The sequence below is a fragment of the Tursiops truncatus genome, chromosome Y (assembly GCF_011762595.2).
Source record: "Tursiops truncatus isolate mTurTru1 chromosome Y, mTurTru1.mat.Y, whole genome shotgun sequence".
Taxonomy (NCBI): domain Eukaryota; kingdom Metazoa; phylum Chordata; class Mammalia; order Artiodactyla; family Delphinidae; genus Tursiops; species Tursiops truncatus.
Window position 1 is genome coordinate 5495066 of NC_133428.1, and position 19439 is coordinate 5514504.

The following is a 19439-nucleotide window of genomic DNA, read 5'->3' on the forward strand; positions in this document are numbered from 1 at the left end:
GCTTTCCACCCCCAGGATGTCAGCTAAAATTCAGGCACGATTAAAATGACAACAACAGGCTTCCCTGGTGGCGCAGTGGTCAAGAGTCTGCCTGCCAGTGCAAGGGTTCCAGCCCTGGTCTGGGAAGCTCCCACATGCCATGGAGCAACTAAGCCCGTGCGCCACAACTACTGAGCCTGCGCTCTAGAGCCCACATGTCACAACTACTGAAGCCCGCGCACCTAGAGTCTGTGCTCCACCTCAAGAGAAGCCACCGCAATGAGTAGCCCACGCACCGCAACGAAGAGTAGCCCCCGCTCGCCGCAACTAGAGAAAGCCCGCGCGCAGCAACAAAGACCCAATGCAGCCAAAAATAAATAAATAAAATAAAGAAATTTTAAAAATATGACAACAACCATCACCTTCCTCTTGGGGAGATCACAACTGTTAATGGTGCCCTTGCTGAACAGGTGATGACCAGCCTCCGTCTGTGGGCAAAACTGAGCTTGAATATCTACCTTTGAAGCCACAGTGATGGACTGTGGTCTGGAGGAAAATGGACCATCCTCAGGATACGGAACATCTTCATCTCCATCACACATTCACCACACTAAAGAGAAACCTTGGGAGAGAATCACAGATGCCCACATTCACAACACGGAAGCTTTCTGGTCACACAGAAGTGAACTCAGTCATGCATTCATGACCTCCTCGTCATCACTGCATTTGCACAGAAGGTGGAAATGCAACTCTGAACAGAAAGACGACTGAAAGCGTTTAGAGGAAGGGTTCATGCAGTTCCTGTTTTCTGGTTAGAACTGTATTTCCAAATCCCGAGGAATCGACATTTCTAAATAATTGTGGGTCTCTTATGTACAGCAGAGCTTGGGTTGCTCTGATAGATGTCTAATTTCCACAGGAGAACATCTCCACATTTGTTCTAGGGTAAGGTAGCTCTTCAAAAAGCAATTGAGGTTTTAATGTATTTTAAACAGCACTAAAATTCAGGCTGGCTTGTCCCCGGTTGGGTCCAGTGGGGATGGTTCTAGGTCAGCTCAAATTTTGGGTCAGGGAAGAGTATTGTTCTGAAGGGCAAAACAGCCCACTAGCTCCTCTTAGAAATTGATATACGAGTAAAGCAGAGGTATGGGAATTGCAAAAGAAGCACACTCTATTTCCAGTTCTCTTCCACTTTAGATGAATATAGAAAAGAATTGCAAATTTTCACACGTGCCCACACAAGTGTACACTAGATACTACCAAGGCTATACAGTTTTGCCCCAACATGAGATCCATCTGCTGTTAGAAACCAACGTGGCATTTCCAAACCTATGCTACAGTCAAGGTCTTCAAACATGTGTGTCATCTTAAAATCGGGCAGCAAATCCTACGAGATTGACTCCCAAGTCTAAAATCCAGCTACATAGGGGACTTCTAAAAATCCTGAATGATTTTTCCCAGCTGTCAAACATGCTTCAATTCACCTGGGCAACTGGTAAATCATGGTTTCATTTGCTGTCAGGTAAACCCTGTCATGCATTTAGAGATCCGTTAAATTAAAGCATCTATAGGCATGCTAACCGTGATAATTTTGCTGTGGTGATGAGCATAAAGGATACTTTAAGATATTTGAAAGTCCACTGCAGTGATATGAAAATACCTGTGATTATGATTGGTCACAAATCCACAGGCAGCTCGAATACTGTTGCGGTCTGTTGCCTGTGTCCATAAGTTAGTGCGCACCATGGGGGAAAAGAATACACACACTGACTGAAAAAGCTGGGTCTCCTGGTCCATGTTCTGTCTTTCTTAGTGCACGGTGGGGTGATACCCCAGGGACAGGCTAGAGGCAAAGACATCCCATTGCCCACTTGGGATGGAAAAAGAGCTGGAAGACTCCAGAACTAGGACAAAAAAATGCAATTTACTGGGGCAGGGAAATGGCATCCCAGCCCCCCAGCTCTCCCAGGGCCTCGTTTCATTGGTTTGTCGCTCAGCTGCCCCGCCAGCCACTCGCAAACTCAGCTGGTGTGGCCCTGAGTGCCACATGCCTGGCTTCTAGGAGAAACCAAACACTCTGACCCCACTTTCAAACGCTCGGAGACTCTGTCTCCGGCCACCCCGTGGGCAGTATAGACAACCCTCCCTACCCCGCCTTGGTTTGGCGGTGAAAGGGCAAGGAGTCATGTGCCCAGTGGGGAGGAAGCATGTTCAAATGTGTTTGCAGACAGGATGTAAACGACCAGGCATTTGAGTGACTTTTGCAAAACTGTCCTGCAGTGGGCTGTGCCCCGCCGGGTTCCCACTCAGGCGGCGGCGCCTTGTCAGCGAGCTCTGAACAAGGGTCCCTGTGTCGGGAAGTGGCTGATGCCAGCAGGGCCGGCTCACTGGCAGGAAGGAGAGGATGGAATGGGTGAGGGAAGGCGTCTGTGCATTTGTGGGGCAGGGACTCCCACATACAGCCCCGGAAGAGAAACCCGAGCAGCCCATCCTAGACTTTCAAGTGTGGCCCAAAGAGATAGGAGGTGGTGGGCAGGAAGGGGTTCCCAGAGAGGCTCAGGCTGCCCCCCCTTCCTCCGGATACTGAAGAGCCACATGTCACAGAGAAGGAGAACCCCAGAGACTTCCACTTGACAAAGGAGGTGAGGGAGACCGAGGACAGTTCAAGGATCTGGGGAAGATCACCCCACAGAGGAGACAGCTGGGCTCACCGCCCAGGGTTACTCTACGTCTGCACTGGGTTTTCTCTGGACACCGGGAGGCTGGGAAGAGGGCCCCACGCTGACAAAATGACACAGGCCTGGAGGTGTAATTCCCCCTTTCTGACCCAAAGGGGGAAATTCTGGCTGTCATTGTTATAAAGCTACCTTTGTCTCTCTATCTGTTGATCCACCCGTCCAGCCATTCAAACTCCACCCATCCATCCACTCATCCATCCACCATCCACTCAAACACCCATCTGTCTATCTATCCATCCATCCATCCATCCATCCATCCACCCATCCATCTACTCAAACACCATCCACCATCCACTCAAACACCCATCTGTCCATCCATCCATCCATCCATCCACCCATCCATCTACTCAAACACCATCCACCATCCACTCAAACACCCATCTGTCCATCTATCCATCCATCCATCCATCCACCCATCCATCTACTCAAACACCCATACATACATCCACTCAAATACTCATCCATCCATTCACACATCCATCCATCCATCCACCCATCCATCCATCCCTCCCTCTCTCCATCCCTCCTGCCCAGCACATGGATCCCTAGGCAACTCCTGTTGACATCCCCCTAGCCACAGCCCTACCTGCTGCTATGCCCACATCCTAATCCCTGGAACCTCTGGATATGTTATATCATGTGGCAATGAGGAATTGAATGAACATTCCAGATGGAATGAAGGTCGCTGGGACAGGGAGATGTACCTGGATGACTCAGGTGGCCCAGTGGAATCACAGGCATCCTTATAAGTGAACGAGGGAAGCAGGGGGGCCAGAGTCAGAGAGATTTCAAGATGATGCATTGCTGGCTTTGAAGATGGAGGAAGAGGCCCCGCAGCCAAGGAATCAGGTGCCTCTTCAAGCCGGAAAAGGCCAGGAAATGCATTCTCCCCTGGAGCCTCCAGAAGGAACCAGCCCTACTGACACCTGGAGTTTAGCCCAGTGAGACCCGGGCAGCCTTCTGACCTGCAGACGTACAGAAGAACGAACCTGCTTGGTTTTCAGCCACGGAGTTTGCGGCTACTTGTCACAGGAAAAGATAGGAAACTCACATAACACCTTTATGTTACTGTGGGGAGGACATTAGGTCAACAGTTCAAGACTTGAGGAAGATGCCCCTGTTACCCAGAGGGACGTCTTTCCTCTGCTATTGGTTTTGCCGAAGACCTAGGATCTGATGATGGCCGTTGCAAAGATCGTCAGGGGTGCCCATGGGATTAGGAGGGACAAGACGGTGGGCTGAGGTGGGAGGTGGTGGGCACAGAGCTGAGGAGATGCTGGGAAGGCTGGATGCCCGTGTTAGGCTGGAGAGCTATTAGAGGTTGGTTTGAAAGTGTGGCACGTTCACGGTGTCTGGAGCTGTTCCCTGTGACTGCTGGCAGGAAGGTGCGTTGTCATTATATTCTTAGATATGTCTAACAAGGCGAAATCTCAACAAAGTCCCAAAGCAGCAGCTGCTGCAGAATTTGTGCACTTATGGGAGGGAGGGGGCACGTCGATGCATTCCTACCGTCAGGGAGAGCTTCCAGGAAGCCTGGGAGCTGCATGAGCTGCGAAGGTCGGGGGGCAGGGGCAGGGGGCAAAGTAAGGTGAGGCAGTCCAGTGACAGGAAAGAAGTAAGCAAAAGGAGGACTGGCCCCAGCCCAGGGCACAGGTGCACCTGTTGACTAAAGAATATTTTCACAACCTACAAGTTGAGAGCTCTGTTTTATTCGGCGGGAATTTTTAAGACTTCAAGCTTGGGAGGCAGTGTCTCAAGTGACCCTGAGAGAACTGCTCCTAGGAGGCGAGGGGGCGTCTAGGATATCTAGGAGTTTTGTAACAAAGGGCAGGTAGTCGGAACGTCAGACGATTACTGTGAATGAAAGAAAACCAAATATGTCAAGTTAAGGACTTCAGCGCTTTTCTATGTATGGGAAGGTGCAAGAGTGTGGGGTCACTGAAAGCATTCCTTTGATAGGCACCTCAGCTCTCTGGGGCCAGGATCCCGTGTTTTCATGTCCTGAGTTTCCTCAGGGCTCACCGCAGGGAGTGGCTGCCGTCTGATGGCTGCTAGAAGGCAGGCATTCTTTCCTTCCTGAGTTCCTTCAGGGCTCACCCTCTCACCTGGCTGCGATCACTGATGACTGTGACATCCTTTGTTTACTGATATGGCCGGCAATATTCCATTTCCCACACCCATGGGGATGGTCCAGCTTAGAAAACCACCAGATGCCCAGGGTCTGCCCAGATCAGCCAGACGTCCACCTTCCTTGTGCTTAGAATCCAATAGAGGAGGAGGCTGGGAACCAAATCTTCAACAGAGTATGAAGCACCTCTGTACGAACAACAATGATGAGGGGTCTGGGGCTCTGCATGCTTCCAAAGGGGACCCCAGGGGGTCTGGCAGGAGCCCAGATGGGGATCAGAGGGGTTCGCGAGAGGGGAAGCAATCTCTGCGCTGACTGTTGAAGAAGAAGCAGGATTTGTGACTCCAAGGGGAGCCGGAAGGGAGTGTTGGGTGGCGGCATCCCACGTGACAGGCGGGGCAGAGGCTGCCGGTGATGCTAAGTGGGGAAAAGAAAAGAGGAAGTGTGGGCTAGGGTGGGGCAAAGTGAGCAGAGTGAGGTGGGGGCGGGGCGGGGGGGGCAGCCCAATCCTGAAAACATCCCTTTGACTCTTCCCCAGGGCCATCCTTGCTTCCCACGCTCACGGGGTCCCCCCATCCCAGCATGCTCCCCGAGAGCCCCCTCCTGCCCCACAGCTGCCCTTGGCCTGGGCTCTTAAGCTGCTTCTACTGGTGTCCCATCGCTAACATCCTTCCCTCGAGCATCAAAGTGCCGCGTTTACTTTCCCATCTTGAAAGCAGTCTGCTCATTACAGACAACCAGGAAAACCAAAAGAATACGGTAAATGGAGGAAAACACACACGCACACAACACTCACATTTGCCCTTGAAGGAAACCACTGATACCGCTTGCGCTCACCTTCTTGAGGTTGAACTTCTCCATTCATGTAAATTGCTTAGACACAATCCTAGTGTCATAAAGGGACCTACATATAAAGGGTTCCCTTTGTACGTAGGTGGCTCCCTCTCTCAGCTGGAGACTCCCAGTGTCTCTCCATCCATGGACTCCTTCATTCTGCTAAGCCGGTGCCCTCAGGAGTCACCACCTTCCTGGATCACCTGCTCCAACAACTGGGTTCTCAAGGACCCAGCCCCACAGCGACCCAGCGCTCCCTCCTTTCCAGGCTCCTGGATCCCATGAATTGTACAGACACCACGTGGTGGGCTGGAGAGTGGTCCCCAAAGATGCTCATATCCTAATCCTTGGAGGCTGTGAAGGTGTTAGCGTCCCTGAAAAAGGGTGACTCTGCAGATGGGATTAAGTGAAGGATATTGAGATGGGGAGATGGTCCTGGATTTTCCACACAATCCCAACGGAATCACAAAGGTCCTCATAAGAGGGAGATTTAACCACAGAAAAAAGTGTGTTGATGAAAGCAGAGGTCCGAGAGATGGTCTTTGAAGATGGAGGAAGGGGCCACCAGCCAAGGACGCAGGTGGCCTCTGGAAACTGGACAAGAAAAGGAATGGATTCATTGGAAGCGATTCCAGAGCGTTTGTGACCTTGCCAACACCTCCATCGTAACCCAGCGACGCCCATCCCGGACTTCTGACTTCCAGAAGCGTCAGATAATACGTTTGCATGATTTTAAGTGTTGGTAATTGTGACAACAGTGGCGGGAAGTGAAGGCACCCCACTGCCCCCTTTCATCCTTCTGCATCTGCCCTCTCGTGCCATGGTGTCATCCGCTCCCAAAGGCATGAGCCCCACGGACCAGGCACCTAGAGGCAGGGGCTGAATCATAAGAGCTGTTTGGACCCTGTTCTTAGCCAATATTGATTTGTTTATCTCTAACTTTTTATTGGAATATAGTTGATTTACAATATTGTGTTAGTTTCAAGTGTACAGCAAAGTGATTTGGCAATACATACGCATATATATCCATTCTTTTTCAAATTCTTTTCCATTATAGGTTATTACAGAATATTGAGTTCCCTGTGCTCTATAGTAGGTCCTTGTTGCTTATCTGTTTTATATACAGTAGTGTGTATCTGTTAATCCCAGTCTCTTAATTTATCACTTCCCCCCCACGTTTCCCCTTTGGTAACCAGAAGTTTGTTTTCTATGTCTGTCATTCTATTTCTGTTTTGTAAACAAGTTCATTTGTATTGCTTTTTTTAGATTCCACATATAAGTGCTATCATATGATATCTGCCTTTCTCTGTCTGACTTACTTCACTCAGTATGATAATCTCTAGCTCCATCCATGTTGCTGCAAACGGCATTATTTCATTCTTTTTTATGGCTGAGTAATATTCCATTGTGTATATGTACCACCTCTTCTTTATCCACTCATCTGTCGATGGACACTTACGTTGCTTCCACGTCTTGGCTATTGTAAATAGTGCTGCAATGAACATTGGGGTGCATGTGTCTTTTCAAATTATGGTTTTCTCTGGATATATGCCCAGGAGTGGGGTTGCTGGATGTTTAATCCTTACTTTCCTGCATGACCGTTCAGCCCAAATGCCTGTCAGCTTAGGACACTGAATAAAGAGTTTCATTCCCAAGTTTCACACCTCCCAGCCCTGGGTATTTAATGCCCCCAAGACCCCAAAGACATCAGAATCTCAGGGCAGGGGAGTGGCTCCCGGCTTCGGTGTTCTTTAAGGTCCCTGGATCACACAGACAGGGCTGGGAGCCACCACGGCCAAGGTGATGTAAGTCTGCAAAGTCACTCTCAGGTTTGAAAGATTAATGGAAGCAGCAGAGCCCGGGGGTGCCTTGCAAGCACCCCTGTTGCTTCCCAGTTGCGTGTGTCATTTGCTTCTTAGGGAAGCAGAAGGTTCCCCGGGTGCAGCCCCTGGGGTGGGGTTTCCTTGGGAACCAGCTGTCACTTCTGGTGAGCATCCTTCTGGCCTCAGGAAACTCAAAGCAGCTGCAGAAGCAGCTGGGAGGAAGCGTGATTCATGTTAAATCGGCCGTTCAATGCGGTTTTATGTCACAACGAAGGGGTCCACAACAGAGTCCTCGTAGCCTTGCCCATTCCAAAAAGAAGTGGGTGTCCTTTACAAAGTGCAAAAAATGCTTAAACAGGTAAACAGAGCAAAACTATATTTTGTGTCCAAAAATGGACACTTTGTGAGCTGTATGTTCAAATCCAGACCTGAGTTATCCCATTTCCATTACTCTCAAGTTGTGTGTGTGTGTGTGTGTGTGTGTGTGTGTGTGTGTGTTAAACCCTATTCCAAGGATATGAAACATCTGGCAGTAGGACTTTGTGAATAAACATGGGCTAACACACTTGTGCTTTCTGTTGGCACAGGATGGGGGGAAGGAAAGAACAATTTATAAAAGTCTTTTGTTTTAATTCTGTCAAGATGGAAAGGAGTATGCATGAAGGATAAACAATTTTATACATGTTTCAGAAAGTTGTCTCCACCCAGAAAACAAAACAAAACAAAACAGGAACTAGGCCAGCATTTAGAGCTTGAAGTCACTCAAGAATATATCTGACTCATCTCTTAGGCGTTGGCCAAAGAAGGAAAAGCTTAATAATGTATAAGCTATTCCATGCATTTCTAATAGTAAAGGTTTTGATGTTATTGGAGGTCAATTTTCTTGCAGTCAAAGCTGCCATAAAGATGGATTTAGGTGTACCATTTTTAGTAACCATCATGTCTTTTGCAAAGAAGCCAATGCAATCTTGAACAATAAGGATTTTATAAGGAACGCAGACATAGATAAAGAAGCACACAGAGGTCAGAGTCCCCGTCTGACCAAACTCGTGGGTAGATGCGTCCTCCCTCCTCCTCAGTCTCTCTCTGTGGTCAGATTCGTCCGCCCAGCATCTTCCGGTACACGGATGATCCGACCTCCGCCTGCCCCTCCCAGTGGGCCATGTAGACTGATCCCATGATTCTTTTTTTTTTTTTTTTTCTTTTTGCGGTACGCGGGCCTCTCCCTGTTGCGGCCTCTCCCGTTGCGGAGCACAGGCTCCGGACGCGCAGGCTCAGCGGCCACGGCTCACGGGCCCAGCCGCTCCGCGGCATGTGGGATCCTCCCGGATCGGGGCACGAACCCGCGTCCCCTGCCTCGGCAGGCGGACTCTCAAACACTGCGCCACCAGGGAAGCCCAATCCCATGATTCTGAACGACTCCTAACCTCCTGGACTGTTGACATATCTGACACGAACATGGTTGTGGCCCCTTCCCTGGGTCTGGGGAGGATTCAGTAAAACCTGTGTCCAAAGCCTGGTACTCAGGGGGTTCATGATGAGTGTCATGGACCATTCTTCTTCTCTGAGCGCAACGCACCAGCCCACTTAGTTCTAGAGGGTGCTGGGAGCCTTCACCACCTGAGGACAGGGCCTGGCTCTTGGTTCTGCAGCAGCTGGCCTTTGGGTCAGGAGTCTTCAGGGGTGACTACTGCTTCAGCTCTCGGCCCGCCTGTCCCTCCTTCCATGTATCTATCTATCTATAAATCTATCAATCATCTATTTACCCATCCATCCATCCACCTCTCTATCCATCCATTCTTCCACCCATGCATGCATCTATATCTACCTACCTACCATCCATCTATATCCATCTGTCTATCATCTATTTCTAATCCATCCATCATCTATCTCTCCATCCCTCCCTCCATCCATCCATCCAGGTTATCCATGCATCCACCCGTCCATGTATTTATCTCTATCTACCATATTTATTAATTTACTCACCACAAATAACATGGATGAGATTAATTCACAAATTTTCTGGGAGCAGATCTCAAGTTGCTCCCAGCAGATGGCTATCAGAAAAAGGAGGATCTAAGACCCAAATGCGGAAGGACTTCCCTCCCTTCTGCAGAGCCTGCCTTGCAAGGCAAAGTGTCCCAGACAATCAGAACCAGAGGGAAGAAAAGAGTTCCTGGGGCCAACAGGGGCTGCTTAGAAGGAGATTTTAAAACCACTTCATTGAGCGTGCGGTCTTTCACCCAATGTTCTCCATACCTTGAAGGGTCAGCGTCAAAACTGAATTCTAGACTCACGGAAAAAGGAAGCTCTGTGAGGTCTCCTTCTGTTTCCAGCTACCCCTGGGAGAGCGGTGCCCTGTGTAACTGCATTCTTCACCGGTAGAGAAAACCATCTGAAACACTCAAGTACCCTGAAGTCAATGCTGAATGTGAATTTTAACATTTAATTAATGTATGATTTGAATAATTAAAAAATAAAATTCAATCAATCAATCACCAGCCATCCTGGCCAGAGGCCAGCTAAGCCACGGCTCTCTCTCTGCTCCTCGACAAACAATATCTCTTGAAAGTTTGCATTTTGTTTGAATAAATTTATTTATTTATTTTTGGCTGGGTCGGGTCTTCGTTGCTGTGTGAAGCCTTTCTCTAGTTGCGGCGAGCGGGGGCTACTCTTCATTGCGGTCAGCGGGCTTCTCACGGCGGTGGCTTCTCTTGTTGCGGAACATGGGCTCTAGGCGGGTGGGCTTCAGTAGTTGTGGCACGTGGGCTCAGTAGTTGTGGCGCACGGGCTTAGTTGCTCCATGGCATGTGGGATCTTCCCGGACCAGGGCTAGAACCCGTGTCCCCTGCCTTGGCAGGTGGATTCTTAACCACTGTGCCACCAGGGAAGTCCCTACATTTTTAATACCATGGACATCACCGCAATATTTTTAAGAGGCTAATGAGAAGTCAAGAGGTTTTTTATATTTTTAATATAAAACAGAACATCTTCTGTCCCTGGGAACATATTTATGAGAAGCACAACCACGTAAAGAATCACCTTTCCTTTGCATGTTAAACCTATTATTATAGTGTTATTTCCCATGTGAACAGGCATGTCTTAAAAGTAATGAGAGTTAATATTTATGGACTGGTTTTTAAGCACCAGGTACTAAGTCCTTTACGTGATCCGATTTTATTTTCACTACAACCCTGCAGAGTTGGTTCCTCACCCCCATGATACAGAGTGAAAGTCTATGTCCCCCCCACATTCACATATGGAAGCCCTAACCCCCAACGTGATGGTGTCAGGAGGTGGGGCCTTTGGGGGTGATGAGGTCATGAGGGTGGAGCTCCCCTCAATGGGATTAGTGTCCTTAGAAAAGAAACCCCAGAGAGCTCCCTCGACCCTTCCACCAGGTGAAGACACCATTGATGAACCAGGAAGAGGGTCCTCACCAGACGTTAAATCTGCCCTCGCCGGGATCTCAGACCTCCAGCCTCCAGGACTGTGAGGAATACACTTCTATTATTTATAAACCACCCAGTCTGTGATAGTCTTGCTATAGCAGCCCGAATGGACTAAAGACACCACATTTTAAGGGCTGAGATACAAGGCTGGGACCTGCCGAGGGTCATCCAGCCCGAAGGTGGCATTTGGGTTCTGCCCACAAAGCACGTGAACTTAACCGTTCTGGGATTCCTCTGCCCTTCCTCCCATGACCCAGACGTTGATTTACGTTGCTGTTGGTATACCCACCTCTTGGAGTTATCTTAATATTCATCAAGATACCGCTTTTATGACCATAACGTCCCTTATCAATTAACTTCAGCTGTCACCACCATGGCCACACTCTAAACATCACTTTACCATCATAATTGGAAGTCTCACACAATGTAGGATCTTTCCAACACCACCAATTAGTTTATGTTCCCCCCGTGAAAACACTTCTTGAAAAATAAATGAGCAGGACCTCCCTGGTGGTGCAGTGGTTAAGAATCCGCCTGCCAATGCAGGGGTCACGGGTTTGAGCCCTGGTCCGGGAAGATCCCACATGCCGCGGAGCAGCTAAGCCCACGCGCCACGACTACTGAGCCCGCGCTCTAGAGTCCACGAGCCACAACTACTGAGCCTGTGTGCCACAGCTACTGAAGCCCGCACACCCTAGGGCCCGTGCTCCGCAACAAGAAAGAGAAGCCACTACAATGAGGAGCCAGCGCACCGCAACGAAGAGCAGCCCCCGCTCGCCGCAACTAGAGAAAGCCCACCTGCAGCAACGAAGACCGAACGCAGCCAAAAAACACAAAGAAACAAACAAAGAAAAACACCTGGGCTCCCAGCAGTGAAAGGCCCTAATCCTAACCACTGGACCGCCAGGGAATTCCTAGAAATAAACATTTAACATTTAATGTGTTAAGCCACTGAAATTCCAGGGCTTCTGTGTTCCCGTAGTGATTTCACTGGAAACTCGCAGCCCCTGAGCCCCGCGCTCCTCGGGGTTCCCGGATGCCACTGAGGTTTCTCCGGGGAGGAAGGGCTGCGATGGCGAGCCCCGCGGCCACCACCCCAGTGCCCTGTGGACGGCGCGCCCTCGCGCATGCGGCCCGCAGCCTCACGGAGCCCGTGTGTTCCCATAATGATTTCACTGGATACGGTGGATGGCTTAAAACACCCCAGTGACGCTGCTCTTCTCATCTGGGGGGAGAAGAGTGCATCACACGTGATCGAGCACCTCCTCTCCTGGGCATATGTCCAGAGACAAGTGAAAACTCTAATTCGAGAAGATACGTGCACCCCGGTATTCACAGCAGCACTATTCACGATAGCCAAGGAATGGACAAAGAAGATGCGGTCCATGTATACAATGGAATATTACTCGGCCATAAAAAAGAATGAAATAATGCCATTGGCAGCAACATGGATAGACTTAGAGAATATTATGCTTAATGAGATGTCAGACACAAGTACTGCATGATATCACTTATGTGTGGAATCTAAAAAAATAAACCAAATGAACGTCTGTGCAAAACAGAAGCGGACTCCCATAGAGAACAAACTAATAGTTCCCAGTGGGGAGAGGGAAGGGGGGAGGGGCAGGATGGCCTAGGGGATTAAGAGGCACAAACTATTATGTATTAAATAAGCTACAAGGATATATTGTACAAGACGAGGAATGTAGCCAACATTTTATAATAAAGGGAAGCAGAGTACATTAACCTGTACAAACATTGAACCACTAGGTCGTACACCTGAAACTTACCTAACACTGTAAATCAGTCATGGCTCAGGAAATGGCCAATCGGCCTCAGCCTCTCTCTCCCTCCCCCTTTCCCCAACCCCTCCGTTTCCTCTCTAGAACCCAGCACCACATCACCAAAAAGTTTCCATTATTAAAGAAGCTTAGATGGGGTGAGCGACCTCAGAAATCCCTAACAAAATGGGCACTCTTTGTGCCCTGCTCTGAGCTCTTCCCAAACCCGACGGACGGCAGGTGACACCGTGCACAGCACCCCAGGGGCGGCCGGGCAGGTGGACCCAGGGCGGCACCAGGCTTCCGACAGACGCACGGGCAACAGCAGCTGCGCCTGGAAAAGACCAGGCGGGCAGCGCGCGCCCTGCAGGGCCGGTAGGTGGCGCCATCAGATCGCGGTAAAGGGAATCCGAGCTGCGCCGGTGCCTGCGTCCCGGGAGGCAGCCCCCGAATCACAGCTGGAGTCTGCGGGGCAGCCTCACCCCGCAGGCTGTGCTAGGTCCTCACACACGTGATGACCGCACAGTCATCCCGCCAGGACCCTCCCCATGCTCGAAGGAAACCCAGCCAGGGTGTCACAGCCCCGCCCCGCCCAAACCCTGCGAGGCGCGAGATGCACAAGGTCAGAGGGCGATTGAAGAATAAATACCGTAAACACACTCCCAGACGTAGAACACTAACGCAGGGTTACCGGAGGGGAAAGGGGAGGGGGAGGGATAAATTAGGAGCTTGGGATGAACAGATACGTATTACTGGACCTAAAATCAACAACAATGTCCTCCTGTAGAGCACAGGGAACTCTGTTCAGTATCCTGGGACCACCTATAATGGAAAAGAATCTGAAAAAGAATAGATATTTATAGAAGTATAACTGACGCACTTTGTGGTACACTTGAAACGAACGCAGCATTGTAAACCAGCCATACTCCGATTTAAAAAGAGTAAATATCAGACAACGCAGAGCATAGGAGACACTCTGCCATCATGAGTTTCCTGATGCCCCAAGTAGGCACCCAAGTCTGGCTTTATACTTGGAAATCTGGAATTTGTGTTAAAGGCAGGGGAGATTTAAAAACCGCACTTCTTACACCTTTTTAGAAACAAAGCATAATTACCTATTGACACTGAATGACCCCTACCGTTGTCCCCGCAAGGAAGGGTGGGGTTCAAACCCCGTAGATGAGTTGGTCTGGCTCCCCCAGCTATCTCCTTTGAAAGGGGCACAGTCCTTCCTCCCTCAAAGGGATGGGCTTTATGTAAAATATTTCCGCACACAGGAAACACCATGAAAGGGGAATCGATGAACGCATATTGTCTGTTTGTTCCCCTCTAGTCCCCCAGTCCCGTATTTTTCCCTACTAGGGCATTCCTATAGGTTATTACCAGATACTGAATATAGTGCCCTGTGCTATACGGTAGGTCCTTGCTAGTCATCTTACATTCAGCCTGACGGTTAAGGATGAAGAGCACGTGGGCATTCCTGCCTTAAAGGATATGACGTTTTTCAAAGAACGCAAAACTGCTTGTTAAATATCCCATTGACAGAACCAGGAGGTCCTCCGGACACCTGAGTTTTCCCCGTCTCTTTGGGAGGGTGGGTGGTGTTGAGCTTGTCACAGAAGTGGGCATTTTCCTACAAGCCATCAGTGCTCTATCTTGGCGGGATTTCCCCTGGTTTTCACGGACCATCAATCTTTATCAAGCACCCACTCCGTGGGAAGCAAGGACCCCCCCCCACTCCCCATAAAAGGGCATAAATACGGATTGAAGTCAGCTCTTGTGATCTCCTAATTGACGAGCGTTTCAAATGTTAATTGGAGGCCACGGACCTGCACGCAAGCTATAAAGGATTCCACACTCTCGACAGTACCCTGATGCATGAAATACAGATGGTTACACCATCCACCTGATAAACATTTCTTAAAAGGAGACTACAAACACAACCATTCAAAAGTAAAACCCTTTCCTACGGTTCCTATAGTTGGTCACCGACCATAGCTGCTGCGATAAAGTTTTTTTAAAAGTGCTAAAGTCTGAACTTGCCATGAGCGCTGCCTTGGTTACTGTATTACTTGATGACTACCTTTCCAATGCACTGAGTTTCATGCATCTGTCTTCTGGGACAAAGCAGTTATCCCAAGAATGTGAGGAATGTTTCCTTGTAAAGCGACCCCATTCTAAGAGGCAGATGGGCTGCAGCTGCTTCCCTTTACGGGGAAGTCTTTCTCCTATAGGCGTTTCGGTTCACAGACGGAAATGCGGTACATCTCAATTTTTAATTTCAGTGTACTGAGTGCATCCACATATAGCCTTAGCTATTATCCACTGTGCTGACCCGTATGAGCTTTGAAAGGATTTGGACAAATTATAAAAAGGCATATCCCACAGATAAGAAAGCTGAGAGAGTAAAGGCAAGCAGAAACCACACGCTAAGAAGATGAAATGCCATCCCAGCCTTAGGGTGACATCTTGCTACTATGGAAACATCCCGTTTTAGTTCATTGGCTCCCGTGGGTTTTTACCATTTGCTTTGTTTTTTGGCCTCAATTAGCAAGTCTGTTTTCGCCTAAGCCAACATGTAGGCGAAAACCTATCATCACAGAAACCTAGCAAGATGGAAAAGGATGCTAATTTCAACACCGCCGCTCTCATCCCAAGACACATGCACCAGCCACAGAGCCAGAGAGAAAACTGACAGTTACACAAATCGAGTTGGAGGAGCGGGAATCCTGGGATCCAGGAACAGGACCCCTGACCAGGCTTCGTGGGTGCTGAATACTGGCGACTCGACGTGGAAACCCGGGAGACGGGGTCCCCAGATCCGTAATCCTCCACGGGAGATGGACACGGGGGGCCGTTCGGGCAAGCTTCCTATGATAAAAACACACATGTGGGCGTTCCAAGTGATGCTGAGGGAGAAGCAATTATTATTGGATTAACTCAGGCAATTGAGTCAAGCCAGAAAAAGACACTGTCCAAAAACTCTCAGGAAAGGTGTTCAGTCTTCTATATAAAACGCTGGGCCGCCCCCAGCTTGCTCTAGGGTTACCCCAAAGACCTGTAGCCCGTTCAGGAAAATACACACATCTCTTGAACAAGCCTACCTAGAGAGAGTGGCTCGCCAGGGGCCCACAGCTTCTCTGGTTGGAGCACGGCCAATGCTTGGTCAGACAGACATCAAGCCAGACAATCAGACAGAAGGGGACTGGATTCCTGATTCTCCTAGTCATGCAGGAGCCCTGGGTCATTGGGGGACCTTCCCTGCTCTTCTCTGCCTGCCCCAAACCCATGGGGTGCCCTTGCCCCTGAGTTCCCAAATGCTACCGCCAGCTCAAATGAAAACCAATCCAGGGGACTCACCTGTGGCTTACAGATGTCCGCTCATGGCTTTGCTTACCAAGACCATCTGGAGGGAAAGATTGGGAGTCTGGGGTTAGCAGATGCAAACCAGTAGATATAGGATGGATCAACAACAAGGCCCTACTGTAGAGCACAGGGAACTCTTCAACATCCTGGGATAAACCATCATGGAAAAGAATACGAAAAAGAATGTATGTATATGTGTAACTGAATCCCTTTGCTGTACAGCAGAAACTAACACACGATTGCAAATCAACTCTACGTCAATAACATTAAAAAAAAATTTTGTTCCTAACCTTCCATCCAAACTCCCCCGGCGTAGTTTCTGCATCTTTCAAGTCTCCGCCCACAGGGTGGCTACCCTCTAGCACCTTTGACAGACAGTATCCATTAACAACCAGCACATGTGTGTGTGCGCATGGGCACGCAGACACACACACACGCCCACACACACACCCACACACACACACACACACAGAGCTTCCCGACACAGCACCGATGCTTCCTGCAGGTGGCGCCGTCTGCTGTTACAATCCACCGGGTGTTTAACAATTCCCATCGCATCCACCCAAATCCATCTCAGACCCTTCTCACCGGTCGTGACCTGCAGTCTGAAAAACAGTGCACCAAAGCCAGGATGAAGGTGTGTCGATTCATCCACGATTTCTTTCTAAAGTTCAAGTCCCCCTGTAGGGACAGTCTGGCCTGGATTTTCAGGTTGCTTTATACACTCAGTAGCAAGGAAAGGTTTTAGACAAACGTACACACGTCGGGAGAAAAAGGAAGCCCTGATGGCTGAGAGGGGACCAATCATTGTCCGGAGGACTGCGGTTCAGCCACTGTACCCAGGAAGAGGTTTTAGCAGCTCCTGAAATTTGATCTCAGAACCAACCATGTATCTGATTCCAAAACAATTCACTCCAGGAAGATCACAGGCGCTGAAAGTTGTGTTCCTGCAGGACTTGGAAGAGGAAAACCCATGGCAGGAGTAAATAGAAATAAAAGGTAACAAGGACAATTCTGCGAGTGGAAGGAGAACGGACAGGAGCCTCCGTGTGAGAGCAACTTTCAGATAAAGCCAGGAGTGCGGGGAACGGGGGCTGAGAGCAAAAGTCAAGCAACCCACGGGCTTCCCTGGTGGCGCAGTGGTCGAGAGTCCGCCTGCCGAGGCAGGGGACGCGGGTTCGTGCCCCGGTCCGGGAGGATCCCACATGCCGCGGAGCGGCTGGGCCCGTGAGCCATGGCCGCTGAGCCTGCGCGTCCGGAGCCTGTGCTCCGCAACGGGAGAGGCCACAACAGTGAGAGGCCCGCGCAAAAAAAAAAAAAAAAAAAAAAAAGTTAAGTAACCCAGACGAGGGTGCGAAGGGCAGGCTGGCTCTGAGGGTGCACAGAGCCTGGGCACGGTCTGAGTTTTACGGTGCTGGGCGAGGGCATGCTTCTCGACAGAGTGACTCTTCTCTCGCCATCCACAGGACTAGCTTCCATGTCAAGGCTCCTCCGGGAATCCGATTAAGTTAAACACACACACACACAAGATGTTAACAGATGGCGACCAACCAGAACGCACCAAAGCTCAGGACAGCCATGTGGAAAATGCTCCCTGAACTGAGTTCATTTTCTCACGGTCAACATCCAAGTCCGTTTGGTGAGCAAAGAATGGTGACATGTGTCCTCAGACACCTCCTATGCCTTCACACCAGGGCAGCTCTGGCTCTGGGCGTCGGAGAGGTTCTGCCGACAAAGTTAAGTTTAACGAAGAATGTCAGAGATAGGCTCCCCTCCCTAGCGGACCCCCAAGAAACAGGAACTCTGCGTGTGCGAGTGAGGTGGGAGTACCGGAAGCGGGGACAGGCAGCCCGTTGCCCTTCTTGTTTTGGCCCGGGGACAGCCTGAGGCTGGGAAGGCAGATGCCTTCAGAATTAGAAGGTGCAGCCCTGCAAAAAGATGCACAGTATTGCTGCTCATCAGATACTTCCTGGGGGATACCAACAGTTTGCTGTGTGTGTGTGCAGATACTAGGCATCCCCCCCCCCACCCCGCCAGGTGACCTTGAGAAGCCCCCGACTGCAAATCCTGCTGGGCTGGGTCACCTCACCTGCAAGGACATTCCTTCAGCCTCTACTCCTTTCACAGACCGCAGACCCATCCTGGCTGCCCGGAGCCGGGGATGTGGCCTCCTTCTTTGGCCCCAGCGTGGGTGGGTGCCCTCCGTTCTTCCTATGCCGCACCGCGGGGAGAGCACAGTCCCCGGGGTGGGCTGCAGGAAGGGGTCCAGGGCCACTCTGGAATCCACTCCTGATTCTTTCCTGCCCTGTGTCCACGCCGGACCAGACCATCCCCTCACGATCACCGTGCACGTCCTGCCCGCATCCTCACTCGGCTGCCGTCAGAGGGGATGCTGTTTCCCGTGGGGTCAGGCCCTGTGTCCTGTGTGCAGGCTCTGAAGGTCACCTGGAGTGAGTACAGGAAAAGAGCCCCTGGCCGCCCGCCCCCCCGCCCCCGAGGCACCCGGGACTCAGGGATGGAGGGCTCCCCTGCAGATGCGTTCCTCCCGTTCACAGCCCCTCACCCTGCACACATGAGGCCTTCTGACCACCCAGCCCCTGGCGTTGGGGGCCTCACGTGGTGGAGACTGGAATCGGAGCTCCTGGGTCCTGAACGCCCTATCCTCTGGGACACCGGTGGCTCTGTTTTTCGCATATCCCGAAGTTCTAGTCTAGGCCCTGGTACCCCTGTCCTGCACCGCGTCCCTGAAGTGCTGGGCTGGGGGGATTCTACCTCCTTTGCCTGTCCCTGCCGGAAGGGCCAGCGGGCATCAGCCCTAAGCGCAGCCCAGCCCGCAGGAAAGGGGTGTGTGTGTGTGTGTGTGTGTGTGTGTGTGTGTGTGTGTGTGAGTGTGTAGGCGGTGGGGGACAAGGTCTGGTTTGTCATCCACAAGGCCCAGCCCAGGAGGGTGGGAGACGCACGTATGGGAAGGTGGCGCGGGCGTGCGAGGCTTCTCGTCCGTCAGGGCACAAGCCCGCCTCCCCATTCCGGGAGGTCCAGCCCCGGGCTCTTCATCCATTTCCCCCAGAACGGGGCGCCCCCTTACGTAAGGGCACTCCGGTCTGAACCTGCCCCCTGCCTCTGCCCCATCGCGTCTGCACCCCGTCCTGCCCGGGTCAGCAGTGAGTCGGATGCAACCCGCAGCCCCTCCCGAGTCCAGCCAGCCAGCCGCCCTCCGGGAGAGAGGGGGCAGGAAGGGGCTGCCCGTCTCCGCCGTTGCCTCTTGCCCGCCTTCCCCGGTCCTCAGTAATTACAGCTCAGCGCCCCGGCCGCGGGCTGAGGGGCGGGCGCCCGGGAAA

General features: G+C 50.9%; 1 long non-coding RNA gene across 1 annotated transcript; it reads right to left on the reverse strand.

The window, feature by feature from the left end:
* Positions 1–14492: 14492 nt before the first annotated feature.
* On the reverse strand, positions 14493–19273 carry LOC141277700 (uncharacterized). The gene is made up of 4 exons (XR_012329452.1): positions 18191–19273; positions 16392–17826; positions 16096–16141; positions 14493–15606 (listed from the first exon to the last, which is right to left on the reverse strand). It is a non-coding gene; the product is annotated as an uncharacterized lncRNA (long non-coding RNA).
* Between the last annotated feature and the right edge of the window lie 166 nt (positions 19274–19439).